At 46.1% G+C, this 21,645-nt stretch overlaps 1 protein-coding gene across 7 annotated transcripts in view; it reads left to right on the top strand.

The window, feature by feature from the left end:
* SLC25A51 (solute carrier family 25 member 51) overlaps positions 1-21,645 on the top strand; it is a 196,154-nt gene that overhangs the window by 51,378 nt on the left and 123,131 nt on the right. Inside the window, exon 3 of one of the 7 annotated variants that reach the window (XM_069630378.1) lies at positions 683-815. The exons of the other annotated variants lie outside the window; for them this stretch is intronic. The gene's annotated coding sequence lies outside the window, so the exon portion shown is untranslated. The remainder of the gene's footprint in view (positions 1-682; positions 816-21,645) is intronic. 7 annotated transcript variants of the gene reach the window in all.

Below are 21,645 nucleotides of genomic sequence, written 5' to 3'. Positions count from 1 at the left end.
ACTACACTATTCAACTGACACACCCACTGTTGCCTGTTGAACTCTGGACCCCCCATGTAGACCCCCTATGTATTGACTGTAATTAAGTATGTATAGCCTAACAGACCGTCTTGCAATTAAGCTTGTTTTTGCTTGTCTCTGTAACAGTTATGCCTGTAACCAGATTTGTTTCACCTTTAACAGCGCCACGATACCTCTGGGCTGCTGCACGCTTTATAAATGTTAATAAATAAATAAATATTGAAAGTTAAAGTTGCCCACACATCTTTAACTAAATGTATGCGTTTAACGTTTTGAATTGAGCGATACGAAAATGAAATAATCAATGTATTCAGGCAAGCAGGATACTGCGTTACATGCACGAAAAGGAAACGTGAATAGTGCATCCCCTGTAGAAGTTGCATAGCTCTCTTTAGTGGTGACAGTTCGTCCCAACTTTTGTGTATTATCTCAAATTTACCCTCTTAAAGCATATTTTATCCATTTCAACACAGTTGATTTGTGTATTTTTAGACCCAATATGACCGTTTAAAGATTGGTTATTGTGAGGTTGGGTTTGGGCTTTATTTTAGTAATAGTTTGTATGAGCTGATGTTAAAATGAAAACGATTGGCTTTGTTATGGACGGACATAGTTAGATATCTTGGGTAAACTGATTGTTAATAATTTTATTTGTGCTCAGAAAAGTTGCCCGGTGTTACGGTTGTGCAGATTATCCAGTCCTCAGCATGAGGTACAGGTGAACAAATCAAAGAAAACAAGACTGTACGAACCATTTGAAGGTGGCATACGTGCCATGGGATCATTTAGTAAAGGTTAGTAATGCTTGTTGGAATTTCGTCTCCTCTGTAGATCTTCTAGGCAGTCACAGATCGAGTATTAACTACTCCTGCAGGCCCACATCACACTGTGCATCCCCTATTTGTAGTGCTGCATTTATAGTGGAAAAAAAATGATGTGGGTCAAAAAACCAAAATCACGAGAACATTTTAAATCTGGCACAGCACATAAACCTTGGTTATGCGTATTTTTGGGAATGTCACTGCAAATGAAGGAATTGGATGGCAGAGTGGGCTGTCATTTCTCAACATTAGTAGCTGTACTGGCCTTCAAAGGTTCCATGTCTTAAAATCGCAGCAAAAATGGCAGTGAATACAAAATATTGCAGCAAAAATGCAGTGGTTTTTTGCGCCACAATCATGTAAAGGATGCGGGGGACACACCCGGACCCATTATACTATTTAAAGGGAGCAGGGGACACCCCCGCTCCCCTTAAATAGTATAATGGGGAACACCTTTACTGGGTCAAAACATTTTTTATTTATTTTTTTTTTTACCCGCAACATTTTTGCTGCGAACTTATTACCTGATACACCTTCAAAATGTTTGTTTTTACTCTGCGGTTAATTCACATGCAAACTGTTGTTGTGTGACTAAGTAATCCACAGTATGAAGCTTTGCAACATTGCTAACTGGTAAATCTCATAATCGTGCTCTCTGATTTTAACATATACTCAGTTGTTTTTCATTTGGGCTGCTACGGTGGCATCCATAAGCTGAAACGTATTGTATTAAGACTACAGGCTCTCTGTCAGCACCAAGAAGAGAGCTCACATCCAAGCCCGCTCTCTGCGCATCTAACAACTCGGCCGAACTCTTCAAAATCTGCAAGGAACTGGCCAATCCTGCTGCAGTCTATACCTCTCCAGTCCCCTCCCAGGCCCTCTGCACTGTCCTGGCTTCTCATTTCATCTCCAAAGCTCATGACATCATGTCCTCTCTTCTTGTCCCACTACTCCATGCTCTTTCTCTGGCCTTTCTTCGGCCACCTCTCCTCCCTCCTTCTCTGCCTTTCCCCTGTTCTCCCCAGATGAGGTTTCTAGACAAGTCTTATCTATGAAAGTTTCGTCAAAAGAGGGTCACCCCTGTTCCTCCAAAAATATAAAGGACCACATTGACACCCTGGCTCCTGCTCTGGCTGACTTCTGCAACCACTCCTTCACCAATGGAGTCTAGCCCTTCCACCTCTCCCCCAACCCCCGAAGCACTCCCTTGTGCACCCTCTTCTTAAGAAACCCTCTGCCGACCCGTCCTGCCCAGCTAACTATCGCCTAATCTCCATCACTCCTTTCCTGGGCAAACTCCTGGAAAAACTGGCCATCTCCCAGCTTAATGTTCACACTGAATCTGTTGGTTGTCTCCGTGACCATCAGTCTGGCTTCAGAGCTGCTAGAAGCACGGAAACTGCTCTCCTGAACATCCATGAAGACCTGCTCTCCAACCTTGATTGCAACACCCCCTGTGTCCTCATTTTACTGGATCTCTCTTCTGCCTTTGACACGGTCAACCATGCCATCCTGCTCAACCGTCTCCCTGAGAACCTGGATATCGCCAATCAGGCCCTGTTTTGGCTGACTTCTTTCCTCTCTGATCGACCCTCCCAGGTCCAACTTGAGTCCTTCTTCTCCTCGATCTCTATCCCTACCTGTGGTGTTCCCCAGGGGTCTAACCTCTCTCCCTGGCTGTTCAAGCAATACCTGGCACTTCTTGCCCACCACATTGCCGCTCTCTGCCCCAACTTTCAGTGCTATGCGGATGACAGCTCATTTTCAGGTTCCCTTCAGCCACCTCTTCTCCTTCTCTCATCTCTGACTGTCTGTTTGCTATCCAGGAGTGGTGTGCCACCAACGATCTCTGCCTTAATGCCAGTAGGTCTTGAGATTCTCCTCATCGGCACACCCGCTCCCTCCTTTCCTGTCTCTCTCTGGCCGGCCTCTCTTGGCCCTCTTCCTGCTCCCACCTGTGAAACTAAAAACCTCAGGGTCATCTTCGACTCCACACTCTCCTTCTCTCCTCACATCTCTGACGTCTCTAAGCAGTTACACTACCAGCTGCAACTCCTCAGAGGTATTCTTCCTTTCCTCTCCTTCCCCCAGAAGCTCGCTGTCTCCAGAGTTCTGGTTCTCTCTAGGCTTGACTACTGTAACAGCCTCTTTCTAAATCTGCCTGCCTCTACTCTCCGCCCTCTGCAACTCATCCAGAACAGGACTGCAAGACTTGTCCTTGGCCTCAAGCCCAGGGATCGTATCTCTCCAGCACTGAAATCTCTGCACTGGCTCCCAGTGGCTGCGAGGATTAAGGTCAAAACCCTCTGCATTGTCCACAAGGCCTTCTGGGGCCTGAATATCTTCAACTCTCTCTTCCTAAATATCTTCCTTCTTGAGCTCTTCGCTCATCCGCCTCCAACTCCCTCAGGGTCTGTCCCTTCTCCAAGGAAAAGAGTTGGTGGTAGATCTTTCTTCGGCTGGGGCCTCCCTTTGGAACAGCCTCCCTGCCTCTCTTCCTTTTTGCTTCTGCTTTCTCTCCTCCTCTACCCTGCTGAACGTCTGGCTGAAACTGAAACTGCACTGTGACCTGGCTGCCCTCTGTTCTCGGGCCTAGGTCCCCTCCCTGCCAGTTGCACACCTGCACTGCCCCCCTGGCAACTCCTGCACTTTGGGGTTGTTTCTGTATGCCTACAGTCCCCTACCAGCACTCGAAAGTTGATGTGTTCACTTACCCTTGCACCCGTCACCAGCTGGCCACACTTCTTATTTATTGTTCTTATTCATTGTTTCTATGTATTTACTGTTTATCCTATGTACTGCACTTCCCCTCCAACTTGCACTTTTCCCATTCCCCACCTCTCCTGCACTTGCGCAATCTCAATGTCACCTGGCCTAGTAAGATCCTTGTCTTGGTCTTCCCTTTGTTCCCCTCCCTTGCCCCGGTACGCCTTGAAACACTTGTGTTTAGGCGCGTTATAAATGCCATATAATATGATACAGATGTGGAGAAGTGGCATATGAGAAGGGACACAAAGCTGGTAAGTGTTGTTTGGGTATTTGCCCAACCAATTACTGCCCATGGCCATGCTAATCCCTATGGCCATTCCCACCCTGTTCCTGCCCCTCCTTGCCAAAACACTTCCTCATGGGAACTCTTTGAGCTTGCTTTATTCAAGCCTTACCATCAACTTTGCACTCAAAGTGCCGACCAATGTGTTTTCAAAGCAATCCCCTGAGAGTTAATGACTTACATGGAGTTGTAAACACGTACTTGTGTAATAAAAATGTCTTAGCCAGGTCTGCCTTTAGCCACTCATAAGCACGATGTGTGTGTGTCCTTCACTGAAGTCGTGTTAAAAACAAGTGTGGGCAAAGCCAAAGGTCTGGCTTTTGTACAAGTCTTTGGAATTTGCCCAGCACTGCTATTAGATCCCCAGCTACTCGCACCGTTTTCCACCTGCATTGTGCGCATGGAATGATACGTTTTTACCTTACAGTTTCTCTTCAGGTCAGACAGTAATAATATCAGAGCTCCTTCTTGTAGCACTGCTCTGTGGTACCACTGGTCTAAACGGGCTTCTATGTGCCAATTCTTTCCTACTTCTTGTTAGGAGTAATGTTACTCCCTTTTTTCTCCTTTTTTTTTGTTATGAGTAACTGTCTGTTTTTAGGAATTAAAAGCAGCTTGTAAACCACTTATCTGTGAGGCTGCGGGTGCTCAAAACCTGTTCTTTAATGCTCAAAAATGGACGTACCGCTTTTCTGAAAAATGTATTTGTTTTAACAGCTCACTGTGCTTTTCTCATTATACTTAACCTATAGGAATAAGGTTATCAGAAGAAGATAATCTGACATCTCAGCTATGTCCAATGCTGGGTGTGATGGCTGTTCCAGTCCTCGGGTTTTCTTTGCGCTCTGCTACTTGCTGTACTTTCTTTTTATAAATGCAGGACAGCAAGTACCCGAATGCAACGAATGGGGTGGGGGCAGGGAGGACTGTTTAACCAGACTTGGGACAAGTTAAGATCAATTGTGTTATTTGTTTGGGCTATTCGGTGTCGTTTGCAATACCTATAAGCCGAAACTATTGCATTAGAGTACAGATAGGAAGGGCGCACAGCTTATAGGTGTTTGATTATTCTCCTGCCCAAGGCCATTCCATCCAGTTCCTGCCCCTCCCCGCCCAAAACATGGCTTCATGGGAACTCTTTGAGCTCCCTTTAATCAAGCCTACCATCAATCTTTGTACTCGTAAGTGCCTGCTGGTGTTTTTCAAAGCACAAATCTTCTGAGAGTTAATTACTTAATTGGAGCTGTACACACGCTACTGGTGTAATACAATGCCTTAACCAGGTCTGCCTTCAGCCACTCGACTTATAAGTATCACGCGTGTCCTTTAATGAAGTGCTGCTAAACACCTGCATTGGCAAAGCCAAAACGTTTGGCTTGTGTATAAGTATACCCATGTCTACACAAAAACCCAAACTGTTGACATTGCCAATGCTTGTTTGAAAGAGACACTCCCATGCACCTGGCAGAACAGCTACAGCGTTTGTAAGCAAAAACCTGTTTAAATTGGCCCCAAAACAATGTCTCCGATTTGGCTTTGCAATGGGAACTATTTCATTTCATTCTTTCTACTTTACTTATTGTTTCCAAAACAAATAATCTAGCTGCGGGGCTCCTGCAACACAGTGTCCTGCTTCACTTATGACTTCAGGGAACAGTCTTTAACTGTGAAGTGCAGGGCCAACATGTAACTGAAGGGCACTCATTTAGTAGTACTCCATCTGGAATACCATGTCACACAGCTTTTTTGGCCGTATTCCTTCTTTCTTTTTAATTTTCACTGTAAAATTACTCTTTTCTCAGGCCAATAGAAAACATTATTTTTGGTGCGAATAATATCTTTACAGGTCTGCTGCTATTATAGTTGGCGCCACTGAATGATTTAAACTTGATTTATCGGAACACACATTTTGAAGGATATCCTCTACCAAAGATGATAGCAACACTTCCCATAACAATCTCTGAGCAGATGAATTGACCTAATAACCATTAAGCATGAGCAAACTCGGCATGTCCTAATCCTGGGTCTGCAACCTGCTGCTCCCATTTCAGAGGTCACACAGCAGATAACCCGAGAAGGACTACTAGCCAAGGAAGTGACATTGAAAGCCTCTTATTTCTGTGTGAATGGAAATTGATACAGATTGTAGGGCTGATATACAGGGACTAAATGAAGCTATTCAGTGTCGCCATTTAGCAATCCTTTAATAGTCTACAGGGTTCGAAATCGAGGAGAGCTAGGAGCTATTTAGCTCTGCTTATAGCCTAGAAAGGTCTGGATAGCTGAAATCAACCGATTCCAGGAGCTGCTTTTTTGCTACAAAAGTCATCTGATGCTGAAAAAACTCACCTCTGTGAATTTAAGTATATGCAGTCAGGACAATCTATAAATAATAAACCTTTATGCCATTTAAAGCATATGGGGTCAAATAATGGACAAAATGATGTTTGAATCTTTTGTGAAAGTTAGATTTGCGGAACTCTGTGTACTAACTCCTTGCTTCCCAGTGGTAGCTCCTGGTCACTGGTTAATGCTGGATGCCTACGAGATTCTTTTTGCTCCCATCTTAATTTCGATCCCTTTGTCCACATAAGATATTTTACATTCAAATGTTCGTGTGTGTTTACCATAGGGCTGACTTGTACTCTGTAATATAACTGAATGGACTCACAAACATAGACACAGTTTTGGCAAAGCTAAGGCAAGCAAATATGTATTGTTTTTGGGCAGAGTGGTGCTAAACAACAGACCCAAGTAATTGCTCCTGATCTTGGCCTTCAAACAAGGGGCCTATTGGAAGAACAAAGATGTGTAAAAATGAAAGCCTTTTTTTGCAGTGGCGGTCAGTCTTCAGACACCACATAAGGGCTTAATCAATTTGGGATGTAAATAAGAATCTGAATACAGTTTTATGATGCCATCTATCGAACATAAAGTTCTGGCTATACTGATGCATATAACTTTTTTCCACACAAAGATGCTGCCATGCTGTATCATGGCATTCAAACAACTTGAATCCGTGCACAATGTGGTGATGTTATGCACTTCACCCGCGGACGTCGCTCTGAAAATGGAGGCCATCAGCACAGTCAAAATTGCTCACCCACCGGGACTTTGCTGCTATGTTGGTGTAATAATGTTAAAAGGGAAGGAGCTTGAAGTGCACCAGATTTATGTAGGTATTTATTTATGATAAAAAAGAGGAGAGGAGCGCACTCCAGTTCCCTGCACAGTAAACCTTCTCAGCTGCAGGTGTTCTCCTCCGACCGGTTTCTGTGCCAATACACGTCATCAGGGAGGCTGTCTTAACTTGCAGCAAGTGCAGGTGTTAACACTTAGTGATGATTCTGCTGCAAGGACTTCTGGTAGCTGTAGTCATCAGGTTTGCAAGGAACAAACTCACACCCAATCCCATAAATGGGGAAAGGGGGGGAGTAGCCTACAGTGAGGCACTCCAAAGTTGGGCATATGTTACCCCGGTGCAGCACCCTATAAGATTTCTGAAGATTCCACCCTTCAGAAAACTTGCAAATGTGATAAAAAAGAGGAGAGGGGCGCACTCCAGTTCCCTGCACAGTAAACCTTCTCAGCTGCAGGTGTTCTCCTCCGACCGGTTTCTGTGCCAATACACGTCATCAGGGAGGCTGTCTTAACTTGCAGCTCACACAAAGTGCAGGTGTTAACACTTAGTGATGATTCTCCTGCAAGGACTTCTGGTAGCTGTAGTCATCAGGTTTGCAAGGAACAAACTCACACCCAATCCCATAAATGGGGAAAGGGGGGGAGTAGCCTACAGTGAGGCACTCCAAAGTTGGGCATATGTTACCCCGGTGCAGCACCCTATAAGATTTCTGAAGATTCCACCCTTCAGAAAACTTGCAAATGTGATAAAAAAAGAGGAGAGGGGCGCACTCCAGTTCCCTGCACAGTAAACCTTCTCAGCTGCAGGTGTTCTCCTCCGACCGGTTTCTGTGCCAATACACGTCATCAGGGAGGCTGTCTTAACTTGCAGCTCACAGCAAGTGCAGGTGTTAACACTTAGTGATGATTCTGCTGCAAGGACTTCTGGTAGCTGTAGTCATCAGGTTTGCAAGGAACAAACTCACACCCAATCCCATAAATGGGGGAAGGGGGGGAGTAGCCTACAGTGAGGCACTCCAAAGTTGGGCATATGTTACCCCGGTGCAGCACCCTATAAGATTTCTGAAGATTCCACCCTTCAGAAAACTTGCAAATGTGATAAAAAAGAGGAGAGGGGCGCACTCCAGTTCCCTGCACAGTAAACCTTCTCAGCTGCAGGTGTTCTCCTCCGACCGGTTTCTGTGCCAATACACGTCATCAGGGAGGCTGTCTTAACTTGCAGCTCACAGCAAGTGCAGGTGTTAACACTTAGTGATGATTCTGCTGCAAGGACTTCTGGTAGCTGTAGTCATCAGGTTTGCAAGGAACAAACTCACACCCAATCCCATAAATGGGGAAAGGGGGGGGAGTAGCCTACAGTGAGGCACTCCAAAGTTGGGCATATGTTACCCCGGTATTTATTTATGTAATATTACATTTGTATTGCGCACCCAACCCTTAGGCTTTTGGGCGCATAACTTACGAAAATGGTTACATGAATGCGGAACATAATGTAAGAGGATTCAATTCAACACTACAGCTAAGTCAATGCCTAGTCTGGGATACTGAATGGAAACCCTTATTAATATATCTTGATGTCCAGTTCATGCGTTCTGGATGACTACCCCTATATAACACCCCTCTCTTGGAATCCCCCTGACCCCACTGAGCCAAGAAGTAGTTCTGTTTTGCAAGTTAAAAGGTTTATTGGAGAATTTAAACAATATATATATATATATATATATATATATATATATAGATATCACACTTTATGATAAATTAATACTTGGATATCACACTTAATCTGAGCAGTAATCAATAATGGATAGTCTGGCACTAGCACACTTGTGAATAGGAACAGAAGAATAAGGTGGAAGAGAATACTTTATATAAGTTCAGATGGATGTAATGTTGAATGAAAAATGCAATACAGAAAATACTCAATATGATTTCAACAAAACAATGTAATCACTTTTCTCTGGCAATCCCCTCCCCCCCCTTTATGCAATGCAAGGAAATGGAAGGAAAGCACACAGTTCTCAGAAATGCAATCAAATGTAATTCAGTTCACCCCAGCAAGCTTAGACTACAGAAGTTTGAAACACAGGCCCCAAAATGCTTTTATATGTGATAGCACTATATTGGAAAATGTGCTAAAATGCTTTTATATGTGCTGGCAATGAAGTGAAAAATATGCTAAAATGCTTTTATATCCCTCTAGAGGTTCAGGGTGAGTGGTATCTAGTTAATGTTAGTCCAGGCTCACTCTAGCAATGATTCAGGGATGGTTCTTAAGAGGCAAACGAATTTTTAGCAAGGAAAGCAATGAAGCTGCGGTTTTCACACGTGGAGAAATTTGCAAATCGCGGCAAAATTCACGAGTGCGTTTTTCGCGATTGCGACAATAGTGTATGGAATAGGAATGCCGTTCTAGGTTCGTTGAAAAGCCACGGTTCCCAGCTTTCAGAGGAAAGTTACTGCAAGTCTCTAAGACAAACGGTCACGGAGATATGAGCGATATGGTAAAGGTCGTTTTTCAGATTTGAAATTTTAAAGTTCAAAGTGACAAGTGACAGCTAGCAACTAGAAATGAAAGGTGACAGCTTTTAGGCAGTTCTACTTAGATTAAAATAGATTGAATTATATTATTTTAACTAAGAGATTGGTTCTGCACAGTTCTGCTAGGTACTCACAATATATTTTTGAATTAGGCCTCGCCACGGATCTGGTCAGGTTTTAGACTGGACTCTGGTCTGGTCTCGGCACTTCACAGTGATCTGGGTCAGCTCTCTGGTTCTGCTAACAGTGGTCTGGATCAGCTCTGCTCTCTCTGGGTACAGCACTGCTTCTGGATCTTTCTGCACAGCTTTCTCTGGAGATTGATGGATTTGAAGTCTGGATCTCTGGATGTGGTATGGTCCGGCAGCATGCTCCGCAGCAAATGGAATTGAATGTCCCTATCTGTCCTGACTGTCTGCTTTTATGTGTTTTGAAAATGGGTGGAAAGGCTAGCTTCCTAGGCCCTACCCCTCTCCACTTGTCATTGGCCACTTCCTCCTCTTCCCCTTGATTGGGGGAATGAAATGAAGTGTCATCATGATGAGGTCTGTTTATGGTACAGAGAACCCACCCCTGTCAAATTACACACAATCTATATTTTGACCCAAAAGACATATTTGCACAGGTACACATTTGTTTAAAATTACATGCACCCATCACATATCACAGGAGGTATACCCTGTCCAAATCTGCTCTTCCTGGGAGCTTGCATTCAGAAATGGCAACATATTTCACTTTTTGGTCAGGTTACCAATATCAGATTCTTACTCAAATTTACCCAAATGTGTGCAAGGCATGCAGGCATTAATTGATGAAGTATCAGACTTTTAACATGCATACATTTTAAGTAATACCCTCTTAACTGCTAGTTTGCCCCCAGATCATGCCACCGGTTCTAAAAACCTCTTAAAATGTGGCCAGAAAAATCACAAGAATTATGGTATCATTTAAATAATTATCACAAGTCCGTACTATGAGTTGTTCATCTTTTTCTAAAACCATATTCTGGCTCCAAAGGGGTGTGGTTTCCCCCCAGCACAAGGTTGAATTTCTGGTTTTTCCAGTTCTGCCAAGCCAGCTTGCTCTCACAGGCAGTGCTCCTCCCCTTTTCTTCCAGGAGGAAGCCACTTTTACGGCCCCCATAATAAACCATCTGCCTGGGCCCTGGAAGGCCCATTGTTCAAGAGGAAGCCATTTATGGCCACTTCAATAAACCCTCTGCCTGGGTCCTATGTTTAGTCTCTAGCAGTCCCTTGATAATCCAATCAGAGAAGTGTCATATCCCTTTTGGTGGGAACAACAAAAGGCAGGTAGGCCTGGGAACACAGCTGTTGTGCAAGTCTCAACTCCTGTCGGGGGTAGCTGGTGGGCAGAATTCAGTTCCTTAAGCCAGGCCCCAGCTAATGTCACTTTTAGTTACCCAGTTTTCTGCATTCAAATAAAACTACCAATTTTTACATATGCAGCTAAAATGCTGATTCTAAGTTTAAACTATGACATTTCAACAAATGCAACCTATGTGACACTCAAAGTAGGTCACTCATTTCTTTTAAACATTTAGGTTTTTAGTGTCTTTCAGTCCAATTTTACTTAAATTGCTGAAATCCACAGCTCAGCCAGTCTTGTTATAAACCTTCAAGTCACTTCAGAATATAACTTTAGATTGTATCCACCTCTCAGTAAGTCTTTCTTTGGCCTGCTTTGGGTTAATTTATTCAGTTTTACACAAAAAGAGAAAAAAGTCTGGTGTTGTTTTAAAACGTCGGCTTTCTGATAGTGGTGAGTACTGGTAATGCACCCATTTTTGGGATTTAAGAAAATGAATTCCCCACAATTCTAGGTTGCTTTTGGCAATCAGCATTGCCATTCCCAATGGTTTCAGACTACTGTGTGGGTAGTCCAATGGTGGTTTTAGGCAGTGCCCTTCTGTGCCCATAACATCGGCAAAATGGGTGGCAGCCTATTCTTCATGCACTTCCCTGGGCATTTTCTGGGAAGCTCTGGCCATCATGATGTTTTCCATGTCAGTACTGCACAGTTTTGAGGTAGGGCTTGGATGCGTGGATAAAAACATCCCACAAGCCCCCCTCTTGCGATGGCCATTCTGTTTCACTGATGGGACTCGCAAGACCTGGGATGTTTCCTCATCTTCTTCCAATAGATGGCACAGTTCAGCATCTTTTCCTCCATCCGGTCGGATCGATCGGTTCTCCTCGCCGGTCCTGATGGGAGTATTGGGCGGTACACTGGGCCCCTTGCGTCTCTGCTCCCGGTCTCCGGATCGTCCTCCTTGGCCCGTCTCCAGGTTTTCTTTCTCCTAGACGACAAAGGAAGAGCGGCAATACCTATTCATAGACATTTTTCCCCCACCATTGATATAGTGGGGTGGCATATAAATTTATAGTCAAAACATATGGACATGCACATTTCTTTTTGCATTCAAAACGAAAACACCCACATTGAGAAACTCAGAATTTGATAGGCGATATGTAGGATATTTTAAGTTAGAACTGAATTAATCTGAGACAGTACCCTCTAGGATTCCAGAGGATTCCTCCAGTTGTTGCAGAGTGTGCCTGGGATGGCAACACTTCAACTGGTTTATGTGGACCCACTTGTCTTCCCCCTCTGCCAAACCGCCTTTGGGGATGCTGATCTTGTAGGCCACAGGGGAGATTTTGTCTATAATCTCAAAGGGTCCCTTCCATGTAGGCAAACATTTTTGCTGTTTGGCCTGGTTCCTTTGGAAATTGTATAGATAGACCCGGTCCCCCACCTGATATTCCTTCCTGGAAGTCTTCAGGTCATAGTGGGTCTTCATGCTATCAGCTGATCTTTCTAGATTCCGCTGAGCATAAGCAAAAGCATGTTGAAGGTGTTTCCTTAAATTCTCCACATACTCATGAGTTGTGGAGGCATTTATCAGTGTCTGCTCTTGGGTCCTGTAGAGCAAATGCTGAGGAAGCACCATCTTGCGCCCAGTCATCAACTCAAATGGTGACATTTTGGTTGCAGATGAAGGGGTAGATCTGATGGCCATTAGGACCAGAGGTAATCGGATATCCCAACTTGGCTCAGAATCTGCCACAAACTTCTTTAATATGCTCACAATGGTTCGGTATATCTTTCTACTGCCCCAGAAGAAGCTGGCCGGTAAGCAATATGCAACTTCCTTTTGACCCCCAGTATCTCCCACATCTTTGTCATCACTTCACTGGTGAAGTGGCTACCTCTGTCTGACTCAATCCTTTGAGGTAGACCGAAACGGGAAAAGATGTGGTTAATCATCAGGGCAGCTGCCGTTTCTGCCTTGCAATTTGGGGCTGGGAGACATTCCACCCACTTGGTAAACAAGCATGTCACAGTCAACATGTACTTATTCCCCCTAGCAGAGCGAATCACGGGGCCTACAAAGTCGATTTGTAAATCTGACCATGGCAGTGTCATCCCCCCCTTTTGGAGAGGCGAGCGGTGTGTGAGGGACGTCGGCTGAAATTGCGCACACACAAGACACCCCTTCAAGTATTGGTCAAGGTCCTGCCCCATGTGTGGCCAGTATGCAACCTCTCTTAAGATTTCCAATGTTGTGTGAAACCCCCTATGACCGGCGGTGGCCGCATCATGGGCGTGACTTAACATCAGGCTTCGGAATGAGGTAGGAACCGCCCACTGATCGTGGCCAGCTTTGGATTTCCTTACCAACAAACCGTCTTGGATTCGGAACATTTTTGGACATTTCATCAACACTCTTAGGTCCTCTTTCCCAATGTAATCGGTATCCGTCAGGGGAAAGTTCTCAGGGTCCTCAAGGTGTTGGTAAAACTTAACAATAATTGGATCCCCCTACTGAGCTGTAATCAAATCAGCATCAGGGGTCTCCTTGCTCCATTGTGCAATTGAAAGGTCGTTGTGAGCATTTGTCTGGGACCTAGTGATAGCAGTGACCTGGATTTCCCCCAACAGGGACTCAATCTCAATTAGATCCCCTTGGATGGCCCCGGTTTTGGCCAGCTGATCAGCTAAGTCATTTCCAGTTTTGTCTGGTCCCTCTACTTTGGAATGACCCTTGATCTTTTTCCAATAGATGGTCATCTCATTCGAGGTGACCAGATCATCAATGTTTTGGATCAACTTCCCATGTTTCAAGGGTTTGTTATTAGCACATAACATGCCTCTGGTTTTCCAATTAACCAGGTGCTCCACGAACCCGTTCCGTACATAATCCGAATCTGTGATTATGACCAGTTCGTGGAGTTGATGCTGGACAGCAGTGAGGATGGCTTGATGCACAGCCATCAATTCTGCCACCTGACTACTTCGGGGACCAATTTTGTATCCAGCGGAGGGTTCTGGGGACTCATTCACCCATGCATTCCCTACGCCTGCCACCAGTTCTTTCTCCCCGTTGTTGTCAACATGGTAAGAGCATCCATCCACATATACAGTGGGCATTCCCTCACACTTGTCTTCTTCAAAGACTTTGTGTGGGGAATTAAGGTATGCCTCCGTGTTGTCCTTGATTTTTAGACTTTCGTCCTCGAGACAGTTTTCTCTGGCACAATCATGCAAGTCAGCCAGACCCTGCGCGAGGGGACTCTTCTTGTTTTGGCCATATCTGACCTCCACAGGAAAGCCTTGCATTGACAGAATCCAGGAAGTAATTCGGGAATTACTCACATTTCCGGCCCGGATTCTGTCACTTTGGAGATATTGCAGAGGCTGGTGTGGAGTCTCCACTATGATGTGTTCCCCCTGGATAAACGGGCGGTAATTCTTCAATGCCCACACCGTTGCCAGGAGTGCCTTCTCACAATCGTTGAATTTTTCCTCCACAGAGGATAAAGTTTTGCTCGCATAGGAGATTACTTTATTGACCTTGTCATGCTTTTGGTATAATACTGCTGTCAAGCACGTATTAGAGAACCCCGTCTCCAGGAAGAACTCCTTGTTTCTGACAGGGTAAGCTAGGCAAGGCGCTTGTGAGAGGCTTCTTTTGAGTTGTTTTACTGCCTCGACTTGTTCTGGACCCCATTCCCACTTGACCCCCCCCCCTTCAGGAGATGAATCAGGGGTCTGGTGATCTCTGCGTAGCCCTCAATGAACTTTCTGCTGTAATTAGTCAGTCCAAGGAGGCTCCTGAGTTCCCGCAGAGTTGTGGGGTCTTTCAGTTTCTGAAGTGCTTCCACTTTCTTTTCCTGGGGACAGAGACCCTGAGGAGTAATCTCATGCCCCAAGAAATTAACACGGGTTCTACACCACTGTGCTTTCTGAAAGGAAAGTTTTGCTCCGGCGGCCCTCAACTGGGTCAGAACATAACGGATCTCCGCTATGTGTTCCTCCACAGATGAACTTTTGATGAGGACATCATCTACATAAGCCAGGTTACCCCTTGCACCCAGGTCGGGCATGGCCTTGTGTAGGAAAATGTTGAATTCATTGCCGGAGTTAAGGTATCCGAAGGGAGTCCGGGTCCATGTATACTGCTGGCCCCCAAAGGTAAAAGCCAGCTTGTATTGGTCCTCCCTACTGACCGGCACGGTCCAGTATCCATTGGTCAGGTCTATTGCAGTGAATACCTGTGACCCCTGGATCTGGGCCAGCCCTTGGTCAATGTAGGGCAGAGGCCATCGGGAAGTATGGACCCGTTTGTTGAGCTCCCTGAGGTCGGCGCAGAGTCTCCACTGGCCGTTTGGCTTCAATATTCCCAGCACCGGATTATTGAAGGTGCTGTGGGCTGGACGGATTATTCCCCGGGACTCAAGGTTCTTAATTATTTCAGTAAGGGACTCCATTGATGCGAGAGGCAAGCGATATTGCTTCACAAACACAGGAGTCATGCCAGGGTCCGTGGGGATTGTTGTTGTGTGGATGTCAGTGCGACCACAGTCATATGAGTCTACCGCAAAGAGATCTTGGAAATCCAAGAAAACTTGTTTCAACTTTTGCTTTTGTTCCAGAGTCACACAGGCATCAGCTAGGTTGACTCTCTCTTCCACCATCTGCCTGAAGCCTGGAAAGACTTCAGGTTTGGCTATTTCAGCGGCCTCCTCCAGCTGGGTGGAGAAGTCCCTGGTCAGAGTGCTGATTTGGACTGGGGGCTTCAGGTGGGAAAGGCAGCCCTCATGGACTTGGAAAATCACCTCATCCCTCCTGAAGTCAAGAAGTGTACACCAGGAAGTTCCCCCCATGCCGGGTAAAAACCTGTCTGGTGTTGTATTGTCATCACTGTCACTGTCAAAGCAGTCCTTGGGGATTGGCCCTAACAGTTCATTACCTAAATCTATGGAAAAATGTCGGTCATCAACCGCCATTCCAATAACGGTGCCTGCGGCTAGAGTAATACTCTTTAAGTCGCTGTTATCCACCTCTATTAGAATGGTGTCATGTTCTATGTTGACTAATGGAGTTGGGTTTACCCCCAACCCTTGCTGTTGGAGAGAAGCGTTTAGATGTATGTAAGCATCAGGGTTTTGCAAATATTGTCCTCTTTTAACTTTCACTTCCAGGGAAAATTGTCGGGTCCTTTCTTGGATGGTGACTTCCTCTTTAATCTGAATTTCAACTGCATAAGGTAGCAATTGAGCTGACCTAAATGCTTTTTCTGGATCATCAAAGCCCATGGGATTATCCGCTAATCGGGACCAAGCTTTGAAGTTTATTAGGTCCAAACTAATGGCAAAGCGATTGAGAATGTCACTGCCTAAGTAAAAAGCGGCAGTGACGTCTCGCACGACCCAACAATTATGGACTATGCTCTTGTTGCCAATGGAGATTTTGAGCATACACCTGCTTGGCAGGAGATGTTTGGAATTAGGCGCTTCCAGGTCCATTTCCCATTTGTCTATCAGTTTGACTGTGGGAATGGCTGGATCTTTTGGGATTTGGCGGAACATGGCTTCGCTGATGAAGCTCTTACCGTTGTTCACACACACTCGAGCGAGAACAGAGTCCTTCCCATCATTTAACTGAACAGGGATGAACAACTGCTCTCCAATTTGCTGAATATCAGCCAGGCTCTGAGCTGATTTCACATCTTTCTGGACTATAGGAGTGGGAGTTTCTGATTGTGGATTAGTATAGAATTTCAGAGTGTTTCCTTCCAGCGTGGAATACCACTTTAGACTGGAAGGAAGGTTGATTTTCAGAAATAGAGAGGACCCTCCATCTCCAACAACCAGTCTGTTGTCCTACTGCTATTACTGTCACGTCTGGAATTTGGCTATTCTGGAAGTGAAATTCTACTTGGTCAGATTTTTGTTCAACCATGTGGCAGGTGCCGTTTAAACTAACATGGTTGACACTCTGTTTTAATTTTATGGGTCGGCTAGTCTGGGTCCAGAGGACCTTGTTTACACAATCTATTAGGGGTGACAACCTTCTCAGGAGGTCATTCCCTAGTAAACAAGGGGTGCCCTCTGGAGTCACAACTATGACCGGGTGTTTCAACTTGTGTCGCCTAATTTTAATGTCCAAGTCTGCAGTCCCCTCAACGGGAATTTCCTTCCCGTCAAAGTTCTGCAGTTGTCCAGGAAGAGAGGTGAGAGGAATTTGGTAATTCTCTCCCCTTCCTGCATTCAGTTCATCAAAGGCCCTTCTGGACAGAAGGGTAGCTTGAGATCCCGTGTCCACCAGTGCCAAGATTGTACCCTGCCCCTGTACTTGTACCGGGGCATAGTATCTTCCCTCCTTCTCCTCAAGGGGGCACAGATAATGCACATTTTTGGACAACTGGTGGGCTAACTTTCTGGTTTTGGACATCGCTAGCGAAGAGATTTGGGCAGAATTCTGTGGAGAGCCTTGGGAATCCGAAAGAAAAAATTGGCAACTGGAGATCAGAGCCATTGTGGGTTCCCCTGGCTCCGGTTCCGGGCCGCCCCCCCCCTTTTGGAGGCAGTCATCAGGATGGGTTTGAACCAGGGGATTTTCTTGCTGTTGGTTCTGGGATGAGATGGTGGGCGGCGGTAGCTCAGTCTCCACATCTCCCCAGTCTGGATTTGCATCCCTAGGGACCCATTTTTCTTTGGGAGGAGTTCCCCCCTCTCTGAAGGAGAAGATCCTTTTCCCAGGATCCTCTGAGGATCCCTCTCACTCAAATTGGAAGATCTGTACCTCCTCCTCAAACTGTGTCTGTTTGGGTCTTTTGTTTCTCCTACCCCCCCTCTGCCCCTTAGGAGGCAGACTTTCAGGGGCAAGAGATTTTGTTTCCGGTTCCTGGGTTTCCAGGGGCTGTTTACAAGTGAGGAAGGAAGCTTCCTCCAAGGCTTTACACCCCCCTTCCCTTTGTGCCTCCTCCCTGGGAACCGGCGAGTTATCGGGGTGCTGCCCCCGTCATTGTTCTGGAGCACCAGGTCCAGAGTTGGGTGCGTTCTGCGCCGGCATGCCGATCTGAGGGTTCTGCTGAGCCCTCAGTATGTGACCCAGATCCCGCGCCATGTTTTGAACCTGGCGCTCTAACTGGGAAACCCGCTCAGGCTGATACGGGGCCCTGTTTTCTCCCCTGGGCTGATCCCGGGAAGGGTAGCTATCCCTTCTTTGGTAGTACCCCTCGTTGGGAAGATTTGGATACCCCTTCACCCTTGGCCTCCCCTCTCCCGGATTCGGTTGTCTGGGCTCAGGGAATTGGGGAAAGAAGGGTGGAGGATTTTGGGGCTGGAAATTGGGTGGATACCTGGGGAAAAAGTTCTGCCCAGGATTTGGAGAATTTCTGCCCTCCGGTGGGAAGTTAGGAGGGAAGTTCCCTGGGTTAGGTGCTTGGCTGTATCCCCCCCCTGGGCTGGAGGAGTCCACACATAACCCAGGATGGGTCGACTTCCCTTGTAACGGGGACTTACATAGTCAGGAGAGCGAGGGACCCCATTTGTGGGACTACCTCCTTGACTCCCTGTTTGTGACTGGCCCGAGGACCTTCTGGGCCTAGCATTATTAGGTGCAGGTAGGTTCTTAGGCCCCCCCATCTCCAACTCTAAAACGGGGGTGACCTTTACCTCTGCCACCTTGGCAGCAGCAGGGGTGTTGTTGGCTTTGGGGTTTTTGGGCGCATTATTTTTATTTTCTATTGGCTTCTGCACCTCATAGATCCGGGTCGCCTGTTCAATGACCCAGTCTAAAGATCTTTTCTCGTGAAAATCCCTCACGAGCTGGGTCATTATGTATTTGGACAAGGCATGGAAAAACGTATTAATAAATTCTCTGCTATCCGTGCGCACCCTTCTTGTGGTCTGTGCAAAAGCACGCTTTAACTCCTGCACAAATTCTTGTGGGGCCTGATCCTCCCCACATTGTAAATTGTAGGCTGCCTTGCGAGCCTCTTGAGGATTTCTATGAGTAGAAAAATGTTTCAAGATGGCCGCCTTACAGGCGGACCATCTTAAATGATTTTGGTCCTCCAGCCCCGCAAAGAAACTGGAGTATTCCGGGGAGAAGGTCCACTTTACATATTGAATGCAGCTTTGGCTGTCCTTCAAATGGAAAGTCTCCATCATTTGCTCAAACAACTCTAAGTGCTCCCAAACAGAATACTTGGCGTTCTTATGATAAGGCGTGATGATGCTCCTGATTGCCTTAATCTGCTTTAAGGGGTCCTTAAGCAAGGCCCTTTTTGTCTTATTGGCCCTTTTGGTCCGGGTAACCCTGGTCCATTCATCTTCTGACTCAGAGGCACTGCTCCCAGAGGTTCCCGTCTGTTCTTCCAGGTTTTCCCAGATTCTGCGAGCCTGGGAATGGCTGGCAGAATGTGGGGACCTGGTCTCCTGTGTCCTGTACCGCTCAGAGGAGTCTTCAGATCCCTCCTTGCTGCCAGGATTTGATGGGTACCCCCCCCCCCACTGACCTAACTGGGCAGAGGTTTTCAGGATGCCCTTAATGGGCCTACTCTCCTGGGATTCCCCATCAAATTGCACTGTGCTTGGGTGCCCATACCCGGATGCCCGCCCATCCATTCCTGGGAGGTACTGGCCTATGAGCCCCATGCTTCTGGCTGGATAGTAATCTGCCATCCCTGTGGCCCGGTGCTCATGTGCGCCAGGGGACATGGGGGTGGCAGAGTCCAGGGACTGAGAGAGATAAAGGCCTCTGGTACTAGGGCTCCTGAGGTTATGCTCAGGAGTTTCCCTTTCCCATCGAACCTGGTCTCTATCCGCCCCTGCTCCCTGTTGCAATGCGAGAGCCTGCGCCTTCAGTTCCTCAGTTAAGGCCTTACTAGACTCTATCAGTCTCTCCTGCATCGCTACCTGTTGTTGGAGCCTATCATTGTGCTGGCAGAGAGCCTCATTCTCTCTCTGCGTTTCCTGATTGGTCCTGGAGCACTGGGCCAGTCTTTGCTGCAGGAGGGTTACCTCCTGAGCTGTGTCCCTATTGGCCTGCTCCTTTCTTGCCAGAGCATCCTCCACCTTCCTGGTGTGTTCTAACAAGTTCTGGTGTTCTTTTTGGAGGTCACCCAGCCCCTGGAGGGCCAAGTGATTTTCTTCTGTTTTTCTTTTTAAATGGCAGACTTCCTGGCCTAAGGCGTCTCTTTCCTGTCTAAGAGCCTGCATTTGTGCCGCCAGGTCGTCCCTTTGCCTTTGAAAGGCACCAGCTTTCTGGCGTTCTTCCTCAAACTCTGCCTGGGTATCCAGGTCTTTCAAAATCAGCTTGTTGCTCTCTGCCTTCACTCTATCTAGATGACTTTGCAGGGTGGCTACCTGCTCCGTGCATGCCCTGTTAAAGTCTAATTGTTGCTCCAGCTTTTTCTGGCTCTGCAGTAAGGAGTCCAAACTGTCTTGGTGCTCCTTCTGCAGGGCCAGAAATCTAGTATCCTGGTCAGCCTTTTCCTGTTGCAGTATATCCATGTCCTCCTTTATTTTAATGATATACTGCCTACTATCATTTTCTGACTCCTGGCTCCTCTGCAGCCTCTGCACAGAAGAGTCCAGATCAGATTGGGCCTTCTGAAATGCCAGCAGTTGCCTACTCGCCAGATCTTGGCCTTCAGCACATTTGTCCTGCATGGCTCCCATATGTAAATATAAATATGCCGCTACCCTGGCAATCTTGTTGTGCTCATCCTTGGCCTTAGAGGACATATATAGTTCACTCAGGGCCACATGTAGGGGACCCTGGTCTCTCCATATATCTGACCCTGTTTCTGTGATCTGGGGTGCGATTGCTTGCAACCAGACCGCCTGGTCCTGATGGGTCCACTCACCTCTCACAAATAGCTTATGTAAGAAGTGCTCTCTGGCTATTTTCATATCTACCAAGGTCGTCATTCTGGAATTTGAGTTCCTTCCTGACTTACAGAAGTTTGTATTTTATTTTTGCAAAACAGACCTTTTCCTTAGAGCGTTCCTTTGAGGAGTGCTTTACAGCGTAACACAGCATGGTGATCCGACCGGAAATGTGTATCTGGTCAGCTGGCACACTGTATTAATCTGCACAAATGGTAGATCTAACCCAAACGTCCCGCTCGAGCCCCCAATTTGTAAGAGGATTCAATTCAACACTACAGCTAAGTCAATGCCTAGTCTGGGATACTGAATGGAAACCCTTATTAATATATCTTGATGTCCAGTTCATGCGTTCTGGATGACTACCCCTATATAACACCCCTCTCTTGGAATCCCCCTGACCCCACTGAGCCAAGAAGTAGTTCTGTTTTGCAAGTTAAAAGGTTTATTGGAGAATTTAAACAATTTATATATATATAGATATCACACTTTATGATAAATTAATACTTGGATATCACACTTAATCTGAACAGTAATCAATAATGGATAGTCTGGCACTAGCACACTTGTGAATAGGAACAGAAGAATAAGGTGGAAGAGAATACTTTATATAAGTTCAGATGGATGTAATGTTGAATGAAAAATGCAATACAGAAAATACTCAATATGATTTCAACAAAACAATGTAATCACTTTTCTCTGGCAATCCCCTCCCCCCCTTTATGCAATGCAAGGAAATGGAAGGAAAGCACACAGTTCTCAGAAATGCAATCAAATGTAATTCAGTTCACCCCAGCAAGCTTAGACTACAGAAGTTTGAAACACAGGCCCCAAAATGCTTTTATATGTGATAGCACTATATTGG

The sequence above is a fragment of the Ambystoma mexicanum genome, chromosome 6q (genome assembly GCF_040938575.1).
Source record: "Ambystoma mexicanum isolate Mex_15411 chromosome 6q, UKY_AmexF1_1, whole genome shotgun sequence".
Taxonomy (NCBI): Eukaryota; Metazoa; Chordata; class Amphibia; order Caudata; family Ambystomatidae; genus Ambystoma; species Ambystoma mexicanum.
This window is presented reverse-complemented; position numbering and strand designations above follow the sequence as displayed.